Raw genomic sequence first — 20,608 nt, 5'->3', positions numbered from 1 at the left:
ATATAAACCGATCCTTCTATTTTACTTCATGATGCCCTAAAGGGCACATTTCTTATTCGTATTGTCTGAAATTTTATTCAATGACTTCTATTATGGTTTCCAAATTCAATTCAATTATGGTCCCAATCGGACCATAACTTGATATAGCTCCCATATTATGGCAATTCTTTTCTTTTGTCCTTTGTTTGCCTAAAAAGAGATATCAGGAACTCGAAGAATGCGATCTATAGTGGAGGGTTTATAAGGTTCGGACCGGCCGAACTTAGTACGCTTTTACTTGTAAGGCCTAATGTAACGATGGGCCAAAAAGGGGTTAGGTCGTTATTATTCATGAATTCTTCCAGGGCTTGGGCCCGCTTATTAATTTTGGAACTTAAACACGATAAGTGGTCAAAGCACGCTACTAGTACCTCATTAGTTGTTTGTTTCGCTTTCCATACCGGTTGTTGCAGCTCTGACGTGGGTCGTGGTGTTGGTGAGTCGAAAAGCTGATAATGAGATGTTTGCTCTACCGTCGACGTTGGCAACTCTGGGGGAAAATTGATAACTTAATTTCTTATGGCAAATTTTGCAGGGCCTCGGTCGAGTTCCCGTGTTAGCATAGAATAACTTGGTAACTTGGTTGATAGGGTGTTCAGTCCTGTAACTCTTTTCCATATCATCCATATTACCTTTGGTGACCATATCCATCGAAGCGTGTGTTGCCGTCTTGCTCCGGTGGAGATTTAATTGGATTTACTTAATTACTGGTTCTCAAATAAACGGCCCTTTTGGCAGTCCGTGATAATCTGGCCGGAGGCTTCCTGAGCTGCTTTGATTCTATCGCATTACTCGATGTTTCTAGATGAAGATCTTCACTGATCCCAGTCCTCCCAAATCGTACTTAGTTCGGGCAGCTAATTTTGTATAACGGCATCCCCCATGACCTTCGACATACGTGTCAAATGTGGTGTTAAATTGGCTGAAATTTTACAAAATAACTTCTTCTATGATCTTCAACATACAATTCATTTGTGGTCCGAATCGGAGCATAACTTGATATAGCTCCAATAGTAAATCATTCCTCATCCACTATCCTTTGTTTGCTTAAAAAACGATATCGGGAAAATTACCCGACAAATGCGATCCATGGTGGAGGGAATATAAAATTCGGTCCGGCAGAAATTAGCACACTTTTATATTTTCCCCTCTCGTTCAATTTCCATAACTGCAAAATATCAACTTATGTTTTTATGCCAAAGTACTAAAATAGTGTTGATTATCTTATCTTATTATCTGGACTTAAACTGCTTGGATTTTTTGTGAGGGAAACAATGTTCCCAATTCAATAGAACTTAGGCAATCTTGCACCTACACATACAGTAAAAATCGATTCGAATCGAATACTAAGCCTGTATCTCTTCCTTAACAATCTTAATGATGAGCCATATATTATTTAAACTAATTGGTTTAAGCAAAAATTTTCAAAAAAATTACTAAAGGAGCAATGATTTCCTAAGGAAATATTGAAAGGTTATTCAAACACTCTCCATACACAACCTTCTCATGCTCTTTTTTGTTGGCCGAAACTTAATGCCAAAGCCATTTAACACATGCAGACTTTTATAGAACATGTCAATGAAATCGACTTTTGGATTTTATGCAATAACCGAATATTGCTGTTAAATTGGCCATGATTGAAACCTTTGGATGGAGTGCTGGAATCGGTGAGCTCCATTATGGCTACAACCGGCAGCGCCATAATCACGTGAACTGGCTGCTGATAAGAGCCTGATTCAAATTAGGTGCTGTGAATTTTATTTATCATAATGTTGGCTTGTAATCTATCTGTGGGCACTTCAACACACTCAATTTTCCTATGACGATGATACCAGTGCTGTCGATGGTGATGAGTTGAGCTGGCAGCCCAAATATCCGAGACTGGCGGCATAATGGCATTTGCCATGGTGGGCGTTTGTAAAATGTTTCTGTTATTTTGGCATGGCGCACACATTGGCATGTTATTCAAAGAATTGCAGGAAATATTTTACAGTGAAAGGCAACAGTTGGGTGTGTACGAAAAAAAGAAGGCAAGCGGGAGGGAGTAAAAGATTGGGACGCTTTTTGTCAGCAGTTGGGTAAGTAGGATAAGGAGGGCAAGCGGGAAAGAGTTGAGGCCGAAAACTTCGAATAGGGAGCCACCGTATAGGTCAGCATGTCCGTCTGTCATGCCCAAGCGCCCGGGTTCAAGTCCCACTGGGGAGATCATCTTACAACTTTTTTTAAGCGGTGGTTACGCCCAAATAATGCTGGCAACATTTGTGAGTATTTCAGCCATGTATGTACAACTTCTCAACAAAAAGGTGCAATTTTTCACGCCGTTGGGTATCGGCATAAAACAGGAGGTTCTTTATCGTTGAGTTTAAATTTGAATCGGGCAGCTTTCATTGATGTAAGAATTTATTTAACCTCTGATTTGTTTCCTAATGGGATGGTCGGGTAACAACCCAAGCCCAACTCCGAATAAGATATAGCAGATATAGCAAATTTCATGTTCATTATTCCCCAGCCTTATGCCTTTTTGAATTCAGTACCATTTTTCTGGTCTCTCCTTACACTCTCTTTATTTTCCAGCTCAATCCTGCCTTTATCGTGTTCCAAACCTCGTGCACTCTAATGAAGGTCACAATGATATTCTGCTTCTACAATTCCCTGCCATTACGGAAATACTCTATCAGTATTTGTCGCCGGAGCTCCAGATGTATCGTTATCAATCGAACACCTGGCATCTGCGGCAAACGAGGGAAAATTCGAGGACATGGTGGAATTTCGTTTTTGCATACATGTGCCAATTGCAATCCTCGTTGGCAGGAGTGGCATTCATAATGGCCGGTGGGCTCATGTTGTGCTTCATCATCCAATTGCAAATGCACATCGATTATTTAACCAATGCTTTGAGAAGTTTGGATGTAGGTTCAGTATATGCAAATAAGTTGAAGGGGTTTAATAGTTAAGGGTTTAAAGTTCAACTTATTTTAGCCGAGACATGAACCAGAAATGTGTAAAATTTTAAAAAAAATTTAAATTAATTAATCTCAAGGAATTTTGAGCGGATTTTTTAAAATTTGGTATCCAAAGAAAGCTTACAGCGAGAAGAATGCGTTTCATTGTTATAGCTTCATTTGTACAGCCGTGAATTGACTTTTGGCAAAAAATTTTAGAGTCTTTTTTCGGGCATTTCGGGCAGAAATCGCTACAGAAATCGAGATATTTTGTTTTTAAGGTTATGTATACGAACCGCAGTTTAGACATTTCTAGAAGGAACATTTTCAAAACTTTGGCATGTATGAAAGGCAAGGGAGTACTATTTAATCATATGACCAGCTTTTCGGTAGCCTAAACCCACACCCACAGAATGGCGGCCTACATTTTTATAAACTTTTGTTGCTACATGTTGGACAGAGATTGGACGAGATTAAAGCAGAAAAGTGACTTTCAAATGGAATGATTTTGAATGAACTCGTTATAAAAGTCAAGATATTTAACTTTTTCTGAATGGGCATGCTAATCTTAGCTTGGGCATCTCTGGGCGGCATTTTTCAAAAAAATTTATATCTTTTGAAAGCTAAAGGAGAGTACTATTCCACCATAAGATAAGCTTTTCTGTAGCTAAAACCCATGCCCACCAAATAGAGGTCTACATTTTTTAAAACTCTGAAGGCCACATTTTGGACATTTCTGGACGGGATGGCAGACCAGCGGGGCATAGCTTTGGCAGAGGAGATTGAAGGCTCCACGTTTCGCGCGGTGAATGAGGATGCCCCCCCTAGGATTACGAGGACGTGTTCGCCAGACATTTCCATTGCATCCCCTGATCTCCTAAGTAACGCATCCTGGCAAGCCGTAATCTCTTTGGAGTCAGACCACTTCATAACCTATGAGCGCCGGACGTTTATCAATCAAAAGAAAGGCGATTGGGCTGGCTTCAGAGAGTCCAACAATCGCCGCTTCAGTTAACTGACACCCCCTCGGATGTGCTAGTTGCCGAGAGAAAATTCCAAGACATCATTAGCGCAGCAGCTTTATACCAGACGGGCGAATATTCCAAGTGCGGCCGTAATTCCCGGCGCAGGCAGCGGTACTCGCAGACGAGCGTGATGGGATTCGTTGTACGGACCCCACTAACCCCAGAATTGTCGAGTTGAATCTGGAAATAAACGGGGTAGTCAAGGAATATAAGCGGAGTTTGTGGCTGGAACACTTGGAGCAATGTAACTTAGGCACCGGTGTAGGCAAGCTGTGGTCTACTGTTAAGTCACTCTCGAACCCCGCTAGACAGGATAACAGGACCTCAGTCACTTTCGGCGACTTAACCGTGACTGATCCGAAGAGATGCGCCAGGTTGTTCAACCGTCAATTTATTGCGTATCCCAGAGAGACAGGGCAAGGAGGAGAGCCATTCGCCGTATTCGTGGTCTCCGAGCCGATGGACAGCCATCTCAGGCTTCGACGGAATCTCTACGCTTATGCTAAAGAATCTGGATTTACCTGGAGTTGAGTACCTTACTACTGTCCTCAACCTGTCCTTGAACACTCCTATAGTTGCCGATGTCTAGAAAATGGGCTGCGTGATACCGCTACTGAAGCCTGGAAAGGACCCGAGTTTGGGGGAGTCGTCCAGATCAATTTCCCCTCTCTCACCAGTAGCAAAGACACTTGAGTCATTACTCCTTCCGAGCCTCGTAGAGGTATTTCCATTATCTGAGCATCAACATGGATATCGAAGACTGAATAGTACATCACCGCACACATTTGCCGTGGCTTCAATCAGCCCAGGTCATGTGATAGGACGGTCCTCGTTTCACTGAACCTATGGAAGGCATTCGACACGGTTGGCCATGCCAAACTAGTTGAGGAAATCGCCAACACGTTTCTCCAGCCAGGCCTGAAATGCTTGGTCGCGAATTATCTGTATGGTCGCCAGTCATTTGTGGAATTTAGGGAAAAGAAGTTGAAGCACCGTAGAGTGAAGCAGGGAGTTCCCCAAGACGAGATGATATCTCCGGTACTGTTTAACCTTTACTTATCCTCCATTCCTCCCCCTCCAGACGGCATAGAGATCATAACATATGCAAACGATTGTACGATCATGGCATCAGGCCCCCTCCCCCCACATTGTTGACATCTGCGATAGTTTGAACGTCTACCTTAACGAACTTGCCTCTTATTTCGCTGCAAGAAATCTGAAGATATCTTCCACCAAATCTTAAGCCATATTTCTCACTACGTGAGGTGAATGCCGAGCTGACTGTGATGGTCGATGGAGAAATGTTTACGACCATCAAGTGTCCCAAGATACTTGGCGTCACATTTGGCAGCTCTTACACATTTTCCCCACATGCCACAGCAATTTGCGATAGAGTGAAAAGGTCCTTAAGACACTTGCCGGCTGCACTTGGTGCAGACAAAGAAACCTTGTTGACCACGTACAAAGCAATTGACCGATCTGTGATAAGTTTTGCAGCGCCAGGATGGTCTCGTCAGCTCTGTGACACGCACTGGATCTGTCAGAATGCCGCCCGCCGAACTGCGACGGCCTGTCTCCTTTGTTCTCATGTGGCCCACCTCCATCAGGAGACAAAGATCCTAACAATCAGAAGACATAACTATATGCTGTCTAAGCAATACCTTTAGAGCAGTTATCGCAGAGACCATCCAAATTATCATCTTGGGGATAGATATCCACCGCACAGAAGGCTCGAGATCAAGCGGCATTTCAGGCGGGTCTAGACAGCATTCATGCAGACACGATAGCAGATGCGGTAAATAGCAACGGGATGAAGGTAGTCCTTGGAGAACGACCGCCTCCCATAGCACCTGAAGAAGTTGACCTCCCCCGGCAAACCCGAGTAGATCTGGCTCAATTACGTTCAGGCCGCCTCAACTTCTACAAAGCAAGGATTGATCTCGACGTGCTAGAAGTTTGTCCCGATTGTGACCAGAGACAACACGATACATGTCACCTGTTTAACTGTCCAGCTAGACCCACTCGACTCAGACCCAGATCCCTCTGGATGCACCCCATCTTAGTCGCAGAGTTCCTGGATCTTGACACTCAACAGTATCAAGCAGACGAAATATAGACCACAATAACAACAACAACTATTCTACCATATGAACAGCTTTTCGGTAGCTAAAACACATACCCACAAAATGGAGGCCTACATTTTTATACACTTTGAGGGCCATGTTTTGGAAATTTCTGGAGCTGAAACACATACCCAAAAATATAGACACCTAAATCTTTATGAACTTTGAGGGCCACATTTTGGACATTTCTGGACGCGGGAGCAGAATCCGCGAATGTTATGATGTTGGCTGAATTCATTACAGAAATCAAGATATTTTAATACATCTGAATGGACATGCGAACCTCAGATTGGATATCTCTGGCTGGAATTTTCCAAAAAAAAAAAAAAACTATATCTTTGGAAACCAAAGGGGAGTACCATGCTCCTATATTATCAGCATTCCTGTACTTGTAACATAAACACAAAACGTATCCTATCTTTTAAACTCATTGTAGACATGTTGAACAACGCTATAGTTCACGTATATGATTCCAAACCAAGGTCCAAAATCAATATTTACATTTAAGGAACAAAAACACTCAGAGGCGAGAAAAGTGGAGAATTCAAGTTCGAACTCAACCCGACAACAATGAGTACTGGTATCAGGGAAATAAGAACTATGGTTCTATGATACAGAAGCAGGAATTACTTACATAAGTACGAGTATGCGGTGAAAAGAGATACCAAAAAAACAAGTAAAAGCCTTCTAAGTTCGGCCGGGCCGAATCTTATATACCCTCCACCATGGAGTTCATTTGTCGAGTTCTTTTCCCGGCATCTCTTCTTAGGCAAAAAATGATATAAGAAAAGATTTGCTCTGCAATTAGAGCGATATCAAGATATGATCCGGTTTAGACCACAATTAAATTATATGTTGGAGACCTGTATAAAATGTCAGCCAATTCGAATAAGAATTGCGCCCTTTGGGGGCTCAAAAAGTAAAATAGAGAGATCGATTTATATGGGAGCTGTATCGGGCTATAGACCGATTCAGACCGTAATAAACACGTATGTTGATGGTCATGAGAGGATCCGTCGTACAAAATTTCAGGCAAATCGGATAATAATTGCGACCTCTAGAGGCTCAAGAAGTCAAGACCCAAGATGTCATAACAAAACACATGGTGCAAAATTTCTAATCCGATAAGAATTGCGGGCTCTATTGGCTCAAGAAGTCCAGATCCAAGATCGGTTTATATGACAGCTCTACCATATTATAAGTCGATTTGAGTCATACTTAGCACAGTTGTTGGGAGTGATGCCAAAACACCACGTGCAATATTTCAGTCAAATCGGACGAGAATTGCGCGCTCTATTGTCTCAAGAAGTCAAGACCCAAGATCAGTTTATATGGCAGCTATATCAAAACATGGACCGATATGGCCCATTTACAATACCAACCGACCTACACTAATAATAAGTATTTGTGCAAAATTTCAAGCGGCTAGCTTTACTCCTTCGGAAGTTCGCGTGCTTTCGACAGACAGACGGATGGATCCGATTTGTCTGAAATTTCGTACAACGGCTTCTCTCATTACCTTCAACATATGTGTCTAATATGGTCTGAATCGATCAATAGCTTGATACAGCTCCCATATAAACCTATCTACGGATGTTGCTTTTTGTGCCCTTAGAAGGCGCAATTCTTATCCGAAAGAACTGAAATATTACACAATGACTTCTACAATGTTCAGCATTCATTTATGGTCTGGATCGGACTATACTATAGCATAACAGTTCTTATTCAATGTTCTTTGTTTGCCTAAAAAAAATACGGCGCATAGAACTCGATAAATGCGATCCATTGTGGAGGGTTTATAAGATTCGGCCCGGCCGAACTTAGCACGCTCTTACTTGTTTTCATTTACTTCCACAGGGCTCCCCGGGACCCCCCATCCACAAGTTCTTACTTTGTGAAAAATTTCACCCATTGCATGTTTGTAAGAATCGCTTTATATGGCAGCTATATCAGGTTCTAAGCCGATTTACGCCATATTTAGCACAGTTATTGGAAGTCATAACATAACACCTCATGCAAAATTTCAAATCGGCTGAGAATTGCGCGCTCTATTGGCTCAAGAAGGCAAGATTCAAGATCGGTTTATATGACAGCTCTACCAGATAATGAACCGATTTAAATTATACTTATCACAGTTGCTGAAAGTGATACCAAAACACTACGTGCAAAGTTTCAGTCAAATCGGACGAGAATTGCGCCTTCTAGAGGCTCAAGAAGTCAAGACCTAAGATCGGTTTATATGGCAGCTATATCAAAACATGGACCGATTTGGCTCATTTGCAATCGCAACCGACCTACACTAATAAAAAGTATTTGTGCAAAATTTCCTTCGAAAGTTAGCGTGCTTTCGACAGACAGACGGACGGACATGGCTAGATCGACTTAAGATGACATGACGATCAAGAATATGTATACTTTATGGTGTTTCAGACGCATATTTCGAGGTGTTGGAATATTTATTTTCGACAGTTAAAGAGCTTTTAGTGAAATACCATGCTACTAAAATAGTATATCGCTTGACAAACAGTTTAACAATAAAAGTGCCTTAATGTGAATCCCATATGATCTTTATTTGTCTACGAATTTAAGTTTGGATATAAGGTGTACTCCATTCTAAAAATACTTTATTTCAGCCCGATATTCTCATAATGTCTGATTTAGGGGTGTTCTCGGGGATGAGGCGGTCCCCCAGACACTTGGCCCTGAAAAAATATCGGCATCGTGCTCTTCTCTCAAATACTATTTATTTAAACTCCATATTGCCATTGGTTTTGAGGGGGAGTTTACAGGATGAGGCTTCCCCCAAACACATAGTCCCAAAATAGGTTATCCAATTCGTTTTCTATTCTCAAATACCTTTCATTTGAGCCACATATTGCCATAGTCGAAATACCCTTGTGGGGGTGTTTTTTTGGGAAGGGGTGATGCTCTAAATACGTGGTCCTAAATTTGGATATCAAATTTGTATTCTACTACCAAATACAATTAATTGAGCCCCATATTGCTACGGTCAGTAAAAAATTGCTGTTTGTGGGGTATTTTGTGAAAGGGGTAGACCCCCAAAAATTGGTCCCGAAAGTGGGTATCAATTCTTGTTCTGCCCCCAATACCTTTCATTTAAGCCCCACATTGACATGGTCGGTAAATATGACCGATTTATGGGTGTTTTGGGGTGGTCCCCCAATCACTAAGCCCTGAAAATATATCAGCAGAGCATTGCCATTGGCCTCAAAATTGGTTATCAAATTCGTTTTCTAATCTCAAATTCCATTCACTTAAACCCCTTATTGAAAAAGCCAGCAGATATGTCTGGTTTGGGGTATGGGCCCTATAAACTATGAATATCGAGCTTCACGGTCTTGAAGATCCAAATTGTCTTGGTGAGCAAATACGTCCTACTTGGTTGTTGTTTTGGTGGGGGGTCATCCCCTAGACAGTTGGTCCCGAATGTTGATGTCAGATTCATGGTCTACTCCCAAATACCTTTCATTTGAGCTCCATTTTTCCATTGTCGGCAAACATGATCGGTTTGGGCTGTGTTTTGGGGGAGGGGTCGGACACTTTTCCCGAATATTGATATCAGATTCGTGCTTTACTTCCAAAGACCTTTCATTGGAGCCCCATATTGCTTTGGTCATAAATTTGTCTTCTTTGGGGGCGATGGGCGGGCCCTCAAACACTTGGACCCACACCTGGTTATCAGATTCGTGTTCAACATTCAAATACCTTTTATTTAAGCCCCATATTGCCATGGTCGGTAAATATGTTCGATTTAGGGGTGTTTTTGGGGTGGGGGTGGTTTCCCAAACACGTGGTCCGACAATTGGATATCAGATACGTTTTCTAATCTTAAATATCTTTCATTTAAGACCCATATTGTCGTGAAGTGTATATATATATTTGGTCCGCCCACACTAGGTACCCCATCCGAAATTTGGATACCAAATTTTTGTTTGTAGGTTACTATAAGAGAGCATACAAAATTCCGCACCACCCATCTCCGAGATCTGGCGTTTCTGAAAATTATGGTAAGGGGGAGGGTCCCCCTTCGCATATCAAAATCGGCTCAGTCGTTCCTGAGTCTATAAGGAACACACAAACAAACAAACCTACAAACAAACACAAATTGATTTTTATATATAGACTAGCTGACACGGGCCAGCTTCGTTGCGCCTTCTTTTACTTTATATGGAACAAAAGTTTCCAAGAAAATAGTATATCGCTTGACTAACAGTTTAACAATATAAGTACCTTTATCTGAATCCCATATGATCTTTATTAGTCTACGAATTAAAGTTTGGATGTAAGGTGAACTCCATTCTAAAAATACTTTATTTCAGCCCGATATTGTCATGTTTTCTCTGATTTAGTGGTGTTTTCGGGGGTGAGGTGGTCCCCCAAACATTTGGCCCTGAAAAAATATTAATTAAACCCCATATTGTCATTGGCTTAGGGGAGTTTACACTATGAGGCATCCCTCAAACACATGGCCCCAAAATAAATAGGTTTCAAATTCATTTTTATACCCTCCACCATAAGATGGGCGGTATACTAATTTCGTCATTCTGATTGTAACTACTCGAAATATTCGTCTGAGACCCCATAAAGTATATATATTCTTGATCGTCGTGAAATTTTATGTCGATCTAGCCATGTCCGTCCGTCTGTCCGTCCGTCCGTCCGTCTGTCTGTCGAAAGCACGCTAACTTCCGAAGGAGTAAAGCTAGCCGCTTGAAATTGCGCACAAATACTTCTTATTAGTGTAGGTCGGTTGGTATTGTAAATGGGTCATATCGGTCCATAACCTGATATAGCTGCCATATAAACCGATCTTGGGTCTTGACTTCTTGAGCCTCTAGAGTGCGCAATTCTTATCCGATCGGAATGAATTTTTGCACGACGTGTTTTGTTATGATATCCAACAACTGTGCCAAGTATGGTTCAAATCGGTTTATAACCTTATATAGCTGTCATATAAACCGATCTTGGGTCTTGACTTCTTGAGCCTCTAGAGGGCGCAACTCTTATCCAATTTGAATGAATTTTGGCACGTAGTATTTTGTTAGGATATCCAACAACTGTGCCAATATGGTTCAAATCGGTTCATAACCTGATATAGCTGTCATATAAACAGATCTGGGGACTTGACTTCTTGAGCTTCTAGAGGGCGCAATTCCTATCCGATTTGGCTGAAATTTCGCAAGACGTTTTTTATTGTTACTTTCAACAACTATGTCAAATAAAGTACAAGTCGGTTCATAACCTGATTTAGCTGCCATATAAACCGATCTGAGATCTTGACTTCTTGAGCCTCTAGAGGTCGCAATTATTATCCTATTTGCCTGAAATTTTGTACGACGGATTCTCTCATGACCATTAACATACGTGTTTATTATGGTCTGAATCGGTCTATAGCCCGATACAGCTCCCATATTAATCGATCTCTCTATTTTACTTCTTGAGCCCACAAAGAGCGAAATTCTTATTCGAATTGGCTGACATTTTACACAGGTCTCCAACATAAATATAATTTAATTGTGGTCCAAACCGGACCATATCTTGATATCGCTCTAATAGCAGAGCAAATCGTTTCTTATATCCTTTTTTTGCCTAAGAAGAGATACCGGGAAAAGCACTCGACAAATGCGATCCATGGTGGAGGGTATATAAGATTCGGCCCGGCCGAACTTAGCACGCTTTTACTTGTTTTATCTCAAATACCTTTCATTTGAGCCACATATTGCCATGGTCAAAAAACTTTTGATTTGGGGAAGAGGTGATGCCCTAAACACACTGTCCTAAATTTTAATATCAAATTCGTATTCTACTCCCAAATGAGATAGTGACTAAAAAATTACTGTTTGTGGGGTATTTTGGGAAAGGGGTAGACACCCAGAAAATTGGTCCCGAAAATGGGCATCAATTTTTGCTCTACCCCCCAATACCTTTCATTTAAGCTCCACATTGACATGGTCGGTAAATATGCCCGATTTAGGGGTGTTTTGGTGATTGAGGTGGTCCCCCAAACACTAAGCCCGGAAAATATATCAGCAACGTGCTCTATTCTCATATATATCATTTATTTGAACCCCATATTGCCATTGCCCTCAAAATTGGAGATCAAATTCGTTTTCTAATCTCATTTGAACTCCTAACTGCAAAAGTCAGCAAATATGTCCGGTTTGGGGTATTGGCCGTAAAAACTTTGATTATTCAGACCCACTCTCTTTAAGACCCAAATTGTCTTGGTGAGAAAATATGTCCTATTTGGGGGTTGTTATGGTGGTGGGACGTAACCTAGACAGTTGGTCCTTAATGTTGATATCAAATACGTGGTCTACTCCCAAATACCTTCAATTTGAGCCCCATATTTCCATAGTCGACAAACATGACCGGCTTTGGGGGTGTTTTGTTGGATGAGCGGCCACTCAGTGAGTTGGCCTTGAAAATATATATCGGATTCGTGTTCCACTTTAAATCCCTCTTTTTTGAGCCTCATATTGCAATAGCCAGCAAATACTTCCTATTTGGGTGGTGTTGTGGGGGTGGGGTGGCCCCATGGACACTTTTCCCAAATATTGATATGAAATTCGTGCTTTACTCCCGAAGACCTTTCGTTTGAGCCCCATAATGCTATGGTCGTAAATTTGTCCCCTTTGGGGATGTTTTTGGTGAGAGACGGCCCCCAAACGCTTGGTCCCATATTTGGATATCAGATTCGTATTCTACATTCAAATACCTTTTAGTTAAGCCCCATATTCCCATGGTCTGTAAATAAGTCCAGTTTGGGGGGTGTTTTGGGGAAGGGGTGGACCCCCAGAAACGTGGTCCCACATTTGGATATCAGATTCGTATTCTACTCGCAAATACCTTTCATATGAGTCTCATATTGCCATGGTCGGTAAATATGTCCGATTTAGGGGTGTTTTGGGGCTTGGGGTGGTCCCCCTAGCACTTGGTTCGACAATTGGATATCAAATACGTTTTCTTATCCTAAATACCTTTCATTTGAGTCCCATATTGTCGTGATTGGTCTAAATATATGTTTGGTAGGTTTTAGGGTGGGGGAACCCCCTAGGTATACCATCCGAAATTTGGATACCAAATTTTTTTTTTTAGGGTACTATATGAGAGCACAAAGAATTTCGCTAAAATCGCACCACCCATCTCCGAGATCTGGCGATTCTGAAAATTAGGGTAAGGGGGAGGGTATATACCCTCCAACATCGATAGCATTTGTCGAGTTATTTGCGCGGTGTCTCTTTTTAGGAGTTATATCACGTTATGGTCTGATTCTTGGACCATACAATTGAATGCTGAACATTGTAGAAGCCATTGTGTAATATTTCAGTCCATTCAGATAAGAATTGCCCCTTCTAGGGAGTTAAAAAGCAAAATTGGTAGATCGGTTTTTATGGGAGTTGTATCAAACTATAGATCGATACAGACCATATTGGACACGCGTGTTGAAGTTCATAGGAGAAGTCGTTGTACAAAGTGTCTGCCAAATCTGATGAGAATTGCGGCCTTTAGAGGCTCAAGAAATCAAGAGCCATGATAGGTTTATATGGCAGCTATATCAGGTTATGAACCGATTTAAACCATATTTAGTACAATTGTTGGAATTGATACCAAAACACAACGTGTAAAATTACAGCCAAATCGGAAAAGAATTGTGTCCTCTAAAAGCTCAAGAAGTCAAGACCCATAATAGGTTTTTAAATGCAGCTATATGAGGTTATATGCCGATTTACGCCATATTAAGCACAGTTCTTGTAGGACATACCAAAACTCCACCTGCAAATTTCAGCCAAATCGGACGATAATTGCGCGCTCTAGAGGCCCAAGAAATCAAGAACCATGATGGGATTATATGCCAGCTTGATCAGGTTCTGAACCGATTAAAACCATACTTAGCACAGTTGTTGGAAGTGTCCCATGCTTTACTCCTTCGAAAGTTAGCGTGCTTTCGACAGACAGACGGACGGACATGGCTAGATCGACCTAAAATATCATGACGATCAAGAATATATATACTTGATGGGGTCTTAGACGCATATTTCGAGGTGTTACAAACAGAATGACGAAATTAGTATACTCCCATCCTATGGTGGAGGGTATAAATAAATTAAGTGATCGACTTACAGTTGTTGTAGTTATTTAAGTTATTGTGTGCTCGGAAGGCGTTTATTTGCCAATAAGATAAATTTACACCTCAAACAAGCGAGAGCGTTGCTTACGCAAAAGCGTTAGTGCTGCTTTGTTTTGTATGACAGCGACGTTGTGATGATATGCGTACATATGTTGCAGGATAGGTTGTTTTGCGAAATCTGGCGTCGAACTGAATTTGTTTATTCAGACAGGAGATGATGCAATATGAGTCGGTCGACTTGGAAATTACGGCATCTGGAAATGGGGGTGATGATGATGTTTACTCGAACGGCCAAAAATCCTCTTGAGCTATGACAACAGAAGTTAAATGCTGGACGGTGTTTCAATACGAATGCTTATAAGATGATGCACTTGATGTTGTGTTTTCAACATCTGTTCTTTATGTAAAACTAGCTGACCCGGGCGTGCTCTGATGCGCCTTCTTTTACTTTATATGGAACAAAAGTTTCCTTGGAATATTAATTTTCGACCATTAAAGAGCTTTTAGTGAAATAAATGCTACGACTAACAGTTTAATAATATAAGCGCCTTTATCTGAATCCCAAATGATCTTTATTGTTCCACGAATTTAAGTTTGGATGTAATTTGATATCCAGTCCAAATTTGATATCCAGTCCTAAATTTGGATATCAAATTTGTGTTCTACTCCCAAATACCTTTATTTGAGCCCTGTATTGCGTTGGTCACTAAAAAATTTCCTTTTTTGGGGTATTTTGGGAAAGGGGTAGACCCCAGAAAGTTGGCCCCGAAAGTGGATATCAATTCTTGCTCTACCCCCACGAATTTAAGTTTGGATGTAATTTGATATCCAGTCCATATTTGATATCCAGTCCTAAATTTGGATATCAAATTTGTGTTCTACTCCCAAATACCTTTATTTGAGCCCTGTATTGCGTTGGTCACTAAAAAATTTCCTTTTTTGGGGTATTTTGGGAAAGGGGTAGACCCCAGAAAGTTGGCCCCGAAAGTGGATATCAATTCTTGCTCTACAATACCTTTCATTTAAGCTCCACATTAACATGTTCGGTAAATGGACATGTTCCCGATTGAGGGGTGTTTTGGGGATTGGGGTGGTATCCCAAACACTAAGCCCGAAAAATATATAAGCAACGTGCTCTATTCTCATTTATTTGAACCCCATATTGCCATTGGCCTCAAAATTGGATATCAAATTCGATTTCTAATCTTTTTATACCCTCCACCATAAGATGGGGGGTATACTAATTTCGTCATTCTGTTTGTAACTACTCGAAATATTCGTCTGAGACCCCATAAAGTATATATATTCTTGATCGTCGTGAAATTTTATGTCGATCTACCCATGTCCGTCCGTCTGTCCGTCCGTCCGTCTGTCTGTCGAAAGCACGCTAACTTCCGAAGGAGTAAAGCTAGCTGCTTGAAATTTTGCACAAATACTTCTTATTAGTGTAGGTCGGTTGGTATTGTAAATGGGCCATATCGGTCCATGTTTTGATATAGCTGCCATATAAACGGATCTTGGGTCTTGATTTCTTGAGCCTCTAGAGTGCGCATTTCTTATCCGATCACAATGAAATTTTGCACGACGTGTTTTGTTATGATATCCAACAACTGTGCCAAGTATGGTTTAAATCGGTTCATAACCAGATATAGCTGCCATATAAACCGATCTTGGGTCTTGACTTCTTGAGCCTCTAAAAGGCGCAATTCTTATCCGATTGGAATGAAATTTTGCACGACGTGTTTTGTTACGATATCCAACAATTGTGCCAAGTATGGTTCAAATCGGACTATAACCTGATATAGCTGCCATATAAACAGATCTTGGGTCTTGACTTCTTGAGCCTCAAGAGTGCGCAATTCTTATCCGATTGGAACGAAATTTTGCACTGTGTGTTTTATTACGATATCCAACAACTGTGCCAAGTATGGTTCAAATCGGTCCATAACCTTATATAGCTGTCATATAAACCGATCTTGAGTCTTGACTTCTTGAGCCTTTAGAGGGCGCAATTCCTATCCGATTTGAATGAATTTTGGCACGTAGTATTTTGTTATGATATCCAACAACTGTGCCAAATATGGTTCAAATCGGTTCATAACCTGATATAGCTGTCATATAAACAGATCTGGGGACTTGACTTCTTGAGCTTCTTGAGGGCGCAGTTCCTATCCGATTTGACTGAAATTTAGCAAGACGTTTTTTATTGTTACTTTCAACAACTATGTCAAATAAAGTACAAGTCGGTTCATAACCCGATAAAGGTGCCATATAAACCGATCTGGGATCTTGACTTCTTGAGCCTCTAGAGGTCGCAATTATTATCCGATTTGCCTGAAATTTTGTACGACGGATTCTCTCATGACCATTAACATACGTGTTTACTATGGTCTGAATCGGTCCATAGCCCGATGCAGCTCCCATATAAATCGATCTCTCTATTTTACTTTTTGAGCTCACAAAGAGCGCAATTCTTATTCGAATTGGCTGACATTTTACACAGGTCTCCAACATATAATTTAATTGCGGTCCAAACCGGACCATATCTTGATATCGCTCTAATAGCAGAGGAAATCTTATATCCTGTTTTGCCTAAGAAGAGATGCCGGGAAAAAAACTCGACAAATGCGATTCATGGTGGAGCGTATATAAGATTCGGCCCGGCCGAACTTAGCACGCTTTTACTTTTTTATCTTAAATACCTTTCATTTGAGTCCCATATTGTCGTGATTGGTCTAAATATATGTTTGGTAGGTTTAAGGGTGGGGCAGCCCTCCAGGTACCCCATCCGAAATTAAGATACCAAATTTTTATTTTTAGGGTACTATATGAGAGCACAGAAAATTTCGCATACATCGGACCACCCATCTCCCAGATCTGACGTTTCTGAAAATTAGTGTAAATAACTTATAACTTTCTTTACGATTACTCTTCTTTGTATTCGCTAAGTTACGTATATATTTTGCGGCCATGCTTTTATAGAACTTTTGGACTATTGTGGAAGCCTGTCCCAGGGTAGGAGCGTTAAAAAAATAATACTGAAAACGCGCTCTTTTTCTTTGCAATATTTATCCATTATCCTTTGTTTGCAAATAGAGAAATATCGGGCATAACAGATCCATGGCCTCTACCATGGATATGTAAGATTCGGCCTGGCCGAACTTTTCACGCTTTTACTTGTTGTCACTCGATTCGTTCGCCAAGTTATTTAAAACAACTATTTTCCCTATATAAAATCATCTGTTTTCAATGATTTGGCGAACGAATCGAATGATAAAACGAAAAAAATGTGTGCTTATCGGCACGCCACTTGGGCTCGACTATAAAAAGGAGGCTTCTCATCTTTGGGCTAAATTTTCAATCAAACCCGCTCCACTGCGCTTTCGCTTTCAAAACGTAAAAAATGCCACCTCTCCAATACTCTCCAATAGCTCTGATTCTGTGTACGTTCTTTGAGCCTTACAGTTAAGCACAGACTTGGATATTCGCACTCTACTAAATAAATTTTTATCTATGGGGAAATTTAAAAAAAATAATACAACAATTAAACGACTGAGAATTTGATATTTCTTCGATCTATTGGGTTGCCTAAAAAGTAATTGCGGATTTTTTAAAAGAAAGTAAATGCATTTTTAAAAAAACTTAGAATGAACTTTATTCAAATACATAATTGCCATTTTGTTCGATAACCTTTTTCCATCTTCCTGGCAAATTTAGTATTCCACGCTCATAGAACTTCTGGCCTTTATCTGCAAAAATCTGAACCAAGTGCGATTTTATAGCCTCATCATTGCCGAAAGTTTTACCATTTAAAGAGTCCTGCAAAGATCGAAATAAATGGTAGTCTGATGGTGCAAGGTCAGGGCTATATGGTGGATGCATCAAAAGTTCCCAGCCAAGCTCACTCAGTTTTTGGCGAGTGACCAAAGATGTGTGCGGTCTAGCGTTGTTCTGGTGGAATATGACAACTTTACGATAGACCAATTCTGGTCGCTTCTCCTTGATGGCTGTATTCAATTTGTCCAATTGTTGACAGTAAACATCCGAATTAATCGTTTGGTTCCTTGGAAGCAGCTCAAAATATACCACGCCCTTCCAATCCCACCAAACAGACGGCATAACCTCCTTTTGGTGGATATCAGCCTTTGAAGTGGTTTGAGCTGGTTCACCATGCTTGGACCATGATCGTTTTCGACTAACGTTGTTGTAAACAATCCATTTTTCATCTCCAGTTATGATTCGTTTTAAAAACGGATCGAATTCATTGCGTTTAAGGTGCACATCACAAGCGTTGATTCGGTTTGTTAAATGAATTTCTTTCAATACATGTGGTACCCATATTAAAATTGGCGCCAAACAAACAAATGTAAACAAAATTTCACGCACTTTTTTTCTAAAGCAAGCTAAAAGTAACAGCTGATAACTGACAGAAGAAAGAATGCAATTACAGAGTCACAAGCCGTTGAAAAAATTTGTCAACGCCGACTATATACTACTATATTACCGACAACTACTTTTTGGGCAACCCAATATTTGTGCTTTTTTGCTGCTCGCTTGAAGCCTCTTAGCGCCTATAACATTGATCATGATGTGGTAGTTGTCTATAACTGACTATATGGCTACCTGTTGAATAGTCAAAATTTAGCCTTTTTAAATCAAATCAAATTGCCATATTAAACAATTCTCAGTAGTTAAGAACTAATTTGCCGGTCTTTATATTAGGTGCGGTGACGGCAGTTTTTAGTAATTAAACCGTGTAAAACTTTTAATCATGAAAGTATCGCCCAGCAGCACGTTGTTTGGATTTGACTAGGGAAAACAGGCTCCTTGTCTATGAGCTAAATATGGCGACCACCATGACGTTAATATTTGCAACTGCTCCTATCACACTGAACGTCATAACTTTGGAGGTATAGCGGCAGTGCCCTAGTAGGTCATTATAACTGATCAACTGTTTACGGGTAAGGTGGTCCACTAGATATATGAGCAGAATAAAGATTTCACATTCGCAGTCCACAAACTCATGCATTGAATTGAACCCCATATTGTCATAATTGGTGTACACAGCCGTTTGGTGGTGGCGTAGGGGAATTATGCGCCTCGTTCCATCTGCCACTTGAGCACTAATTTGAATAACGCACTCCACTTAAAAATATCTATCACTTGATATCACCATTGTTTTAATGGGTTAAATAAACTATTGGAGGCGACTTTAGGAAGTAAAGCACCACCTAGATTCTTGGAGACAAAGTTTAATGTCATATTCCTAATCTGCTATCAAATACATTTCATTTGAGGCTCATCTAGCTAGGATCGAATTATATTCCCATTTGAGGGTGTGGCGACCCCCAATTACATGGACCTCATCTTTTATGTTATATTCGTAGTCCAATCCCGAATGCATTTCATTTGAGTCCCATATTGATAATTACGCTAATATGTTTGTTTGGGGGAGTTTTTGGGGATGGATGAACCCACGCATACTTGATCCCAATTTTGAATACCATATTCGCATTCTACTTCCCAATGCCTTTCATTTGATACCCATATTGTCCCCAGCGGTCTACTTTTGATTTTAAGTGGCGTTTTTGGTGTAACGGAGGATAGTCCGCCCCCTTCCAATATCAACAAACTAAAAAGCCTTTTCCTCCTTCCTGACCATTTTCGTTATCTACTCCCGAATGCCTTTTATTCGAGTCTCATATTGTCATTGTCGTCTAATAAACCTATTTTAGGGGGTTTTGGGGTCGTGGCTGCTCCCCAATTACTTGAATCCAATAACTAATATGAAATTCGTAGTCAACTCCTGAATACCTTTCATTTGAATCCCATATTGTACCGATCGATTCACTTCTATTTACTTTAATTGGCTACGACAGAATATTTGTTCCACTAGCCGAACCTAGAATAGCGTTCCAAGCGCCTCGATCTTCTGCGCTCATTCTAAAATCTCTGACACCAAGTTTCGAGGTGTCTCCCACAACTTGATCTTTCCATCGGGCTTTTGGTCTTCCCGGTTTGCGTGTACCACCGTGTTTGCCTTCAAAAGACTTCTTTGCTGGAGCTTTTTCATCCATTCTGACAATATGACCTAGCTAACGCAGCCGTTGTATTTTGATGCGTGTAACTATGCTATCGTCGTCATACAGCTCATACAGCTCGTGGTTCATACGTCGCCTATATTCTCCGTTAACGCAAACTGGTCCATATATTTTACGAAGAATCTTTATCTCAAATACTCCAAGCACTGCCTCATCTGCTTTCACAAGTACCCATGCTTCAGAACCACATAACAGCACGGGTAGTATCAGTGTCCTGTATAGTGTA

The 20,608-nt window shown here is 40.7% G+C and overlaps 1 pseudogene; it reads left to right on the top strand.

The window, feature by feature from the left end:
- The first annotated feature begins 1,627 nt into the window (after positions 1-1,627).
- On the top strand, positions 1,628-2,993 carry LOC106095240 (uncharacterized; annotated as a pseudogene).
- The last annotated feature ends 17,615 nt before the right edge of the window (positions 2,994-20,608 follow it).

This window comes from Stomoxys calcitrans, chromosome 1 (assembly GCF_963082655.1).
Source record: "Stomoxys calcitrans chromosome 1, idStoCalc2.1, whole genome shotgun sequence".
NCBI lineage: Eukaryota > Metazoa > Arthropoda > Insecta > Diptera > Muscidae > Stomoxys > Stomoxys calcitrans.
The sequence above is the reverse complement of the archived record's forward strand: the minus strand, read 5'-3'. Positions and strand labels throughout refer to the sequence as shown.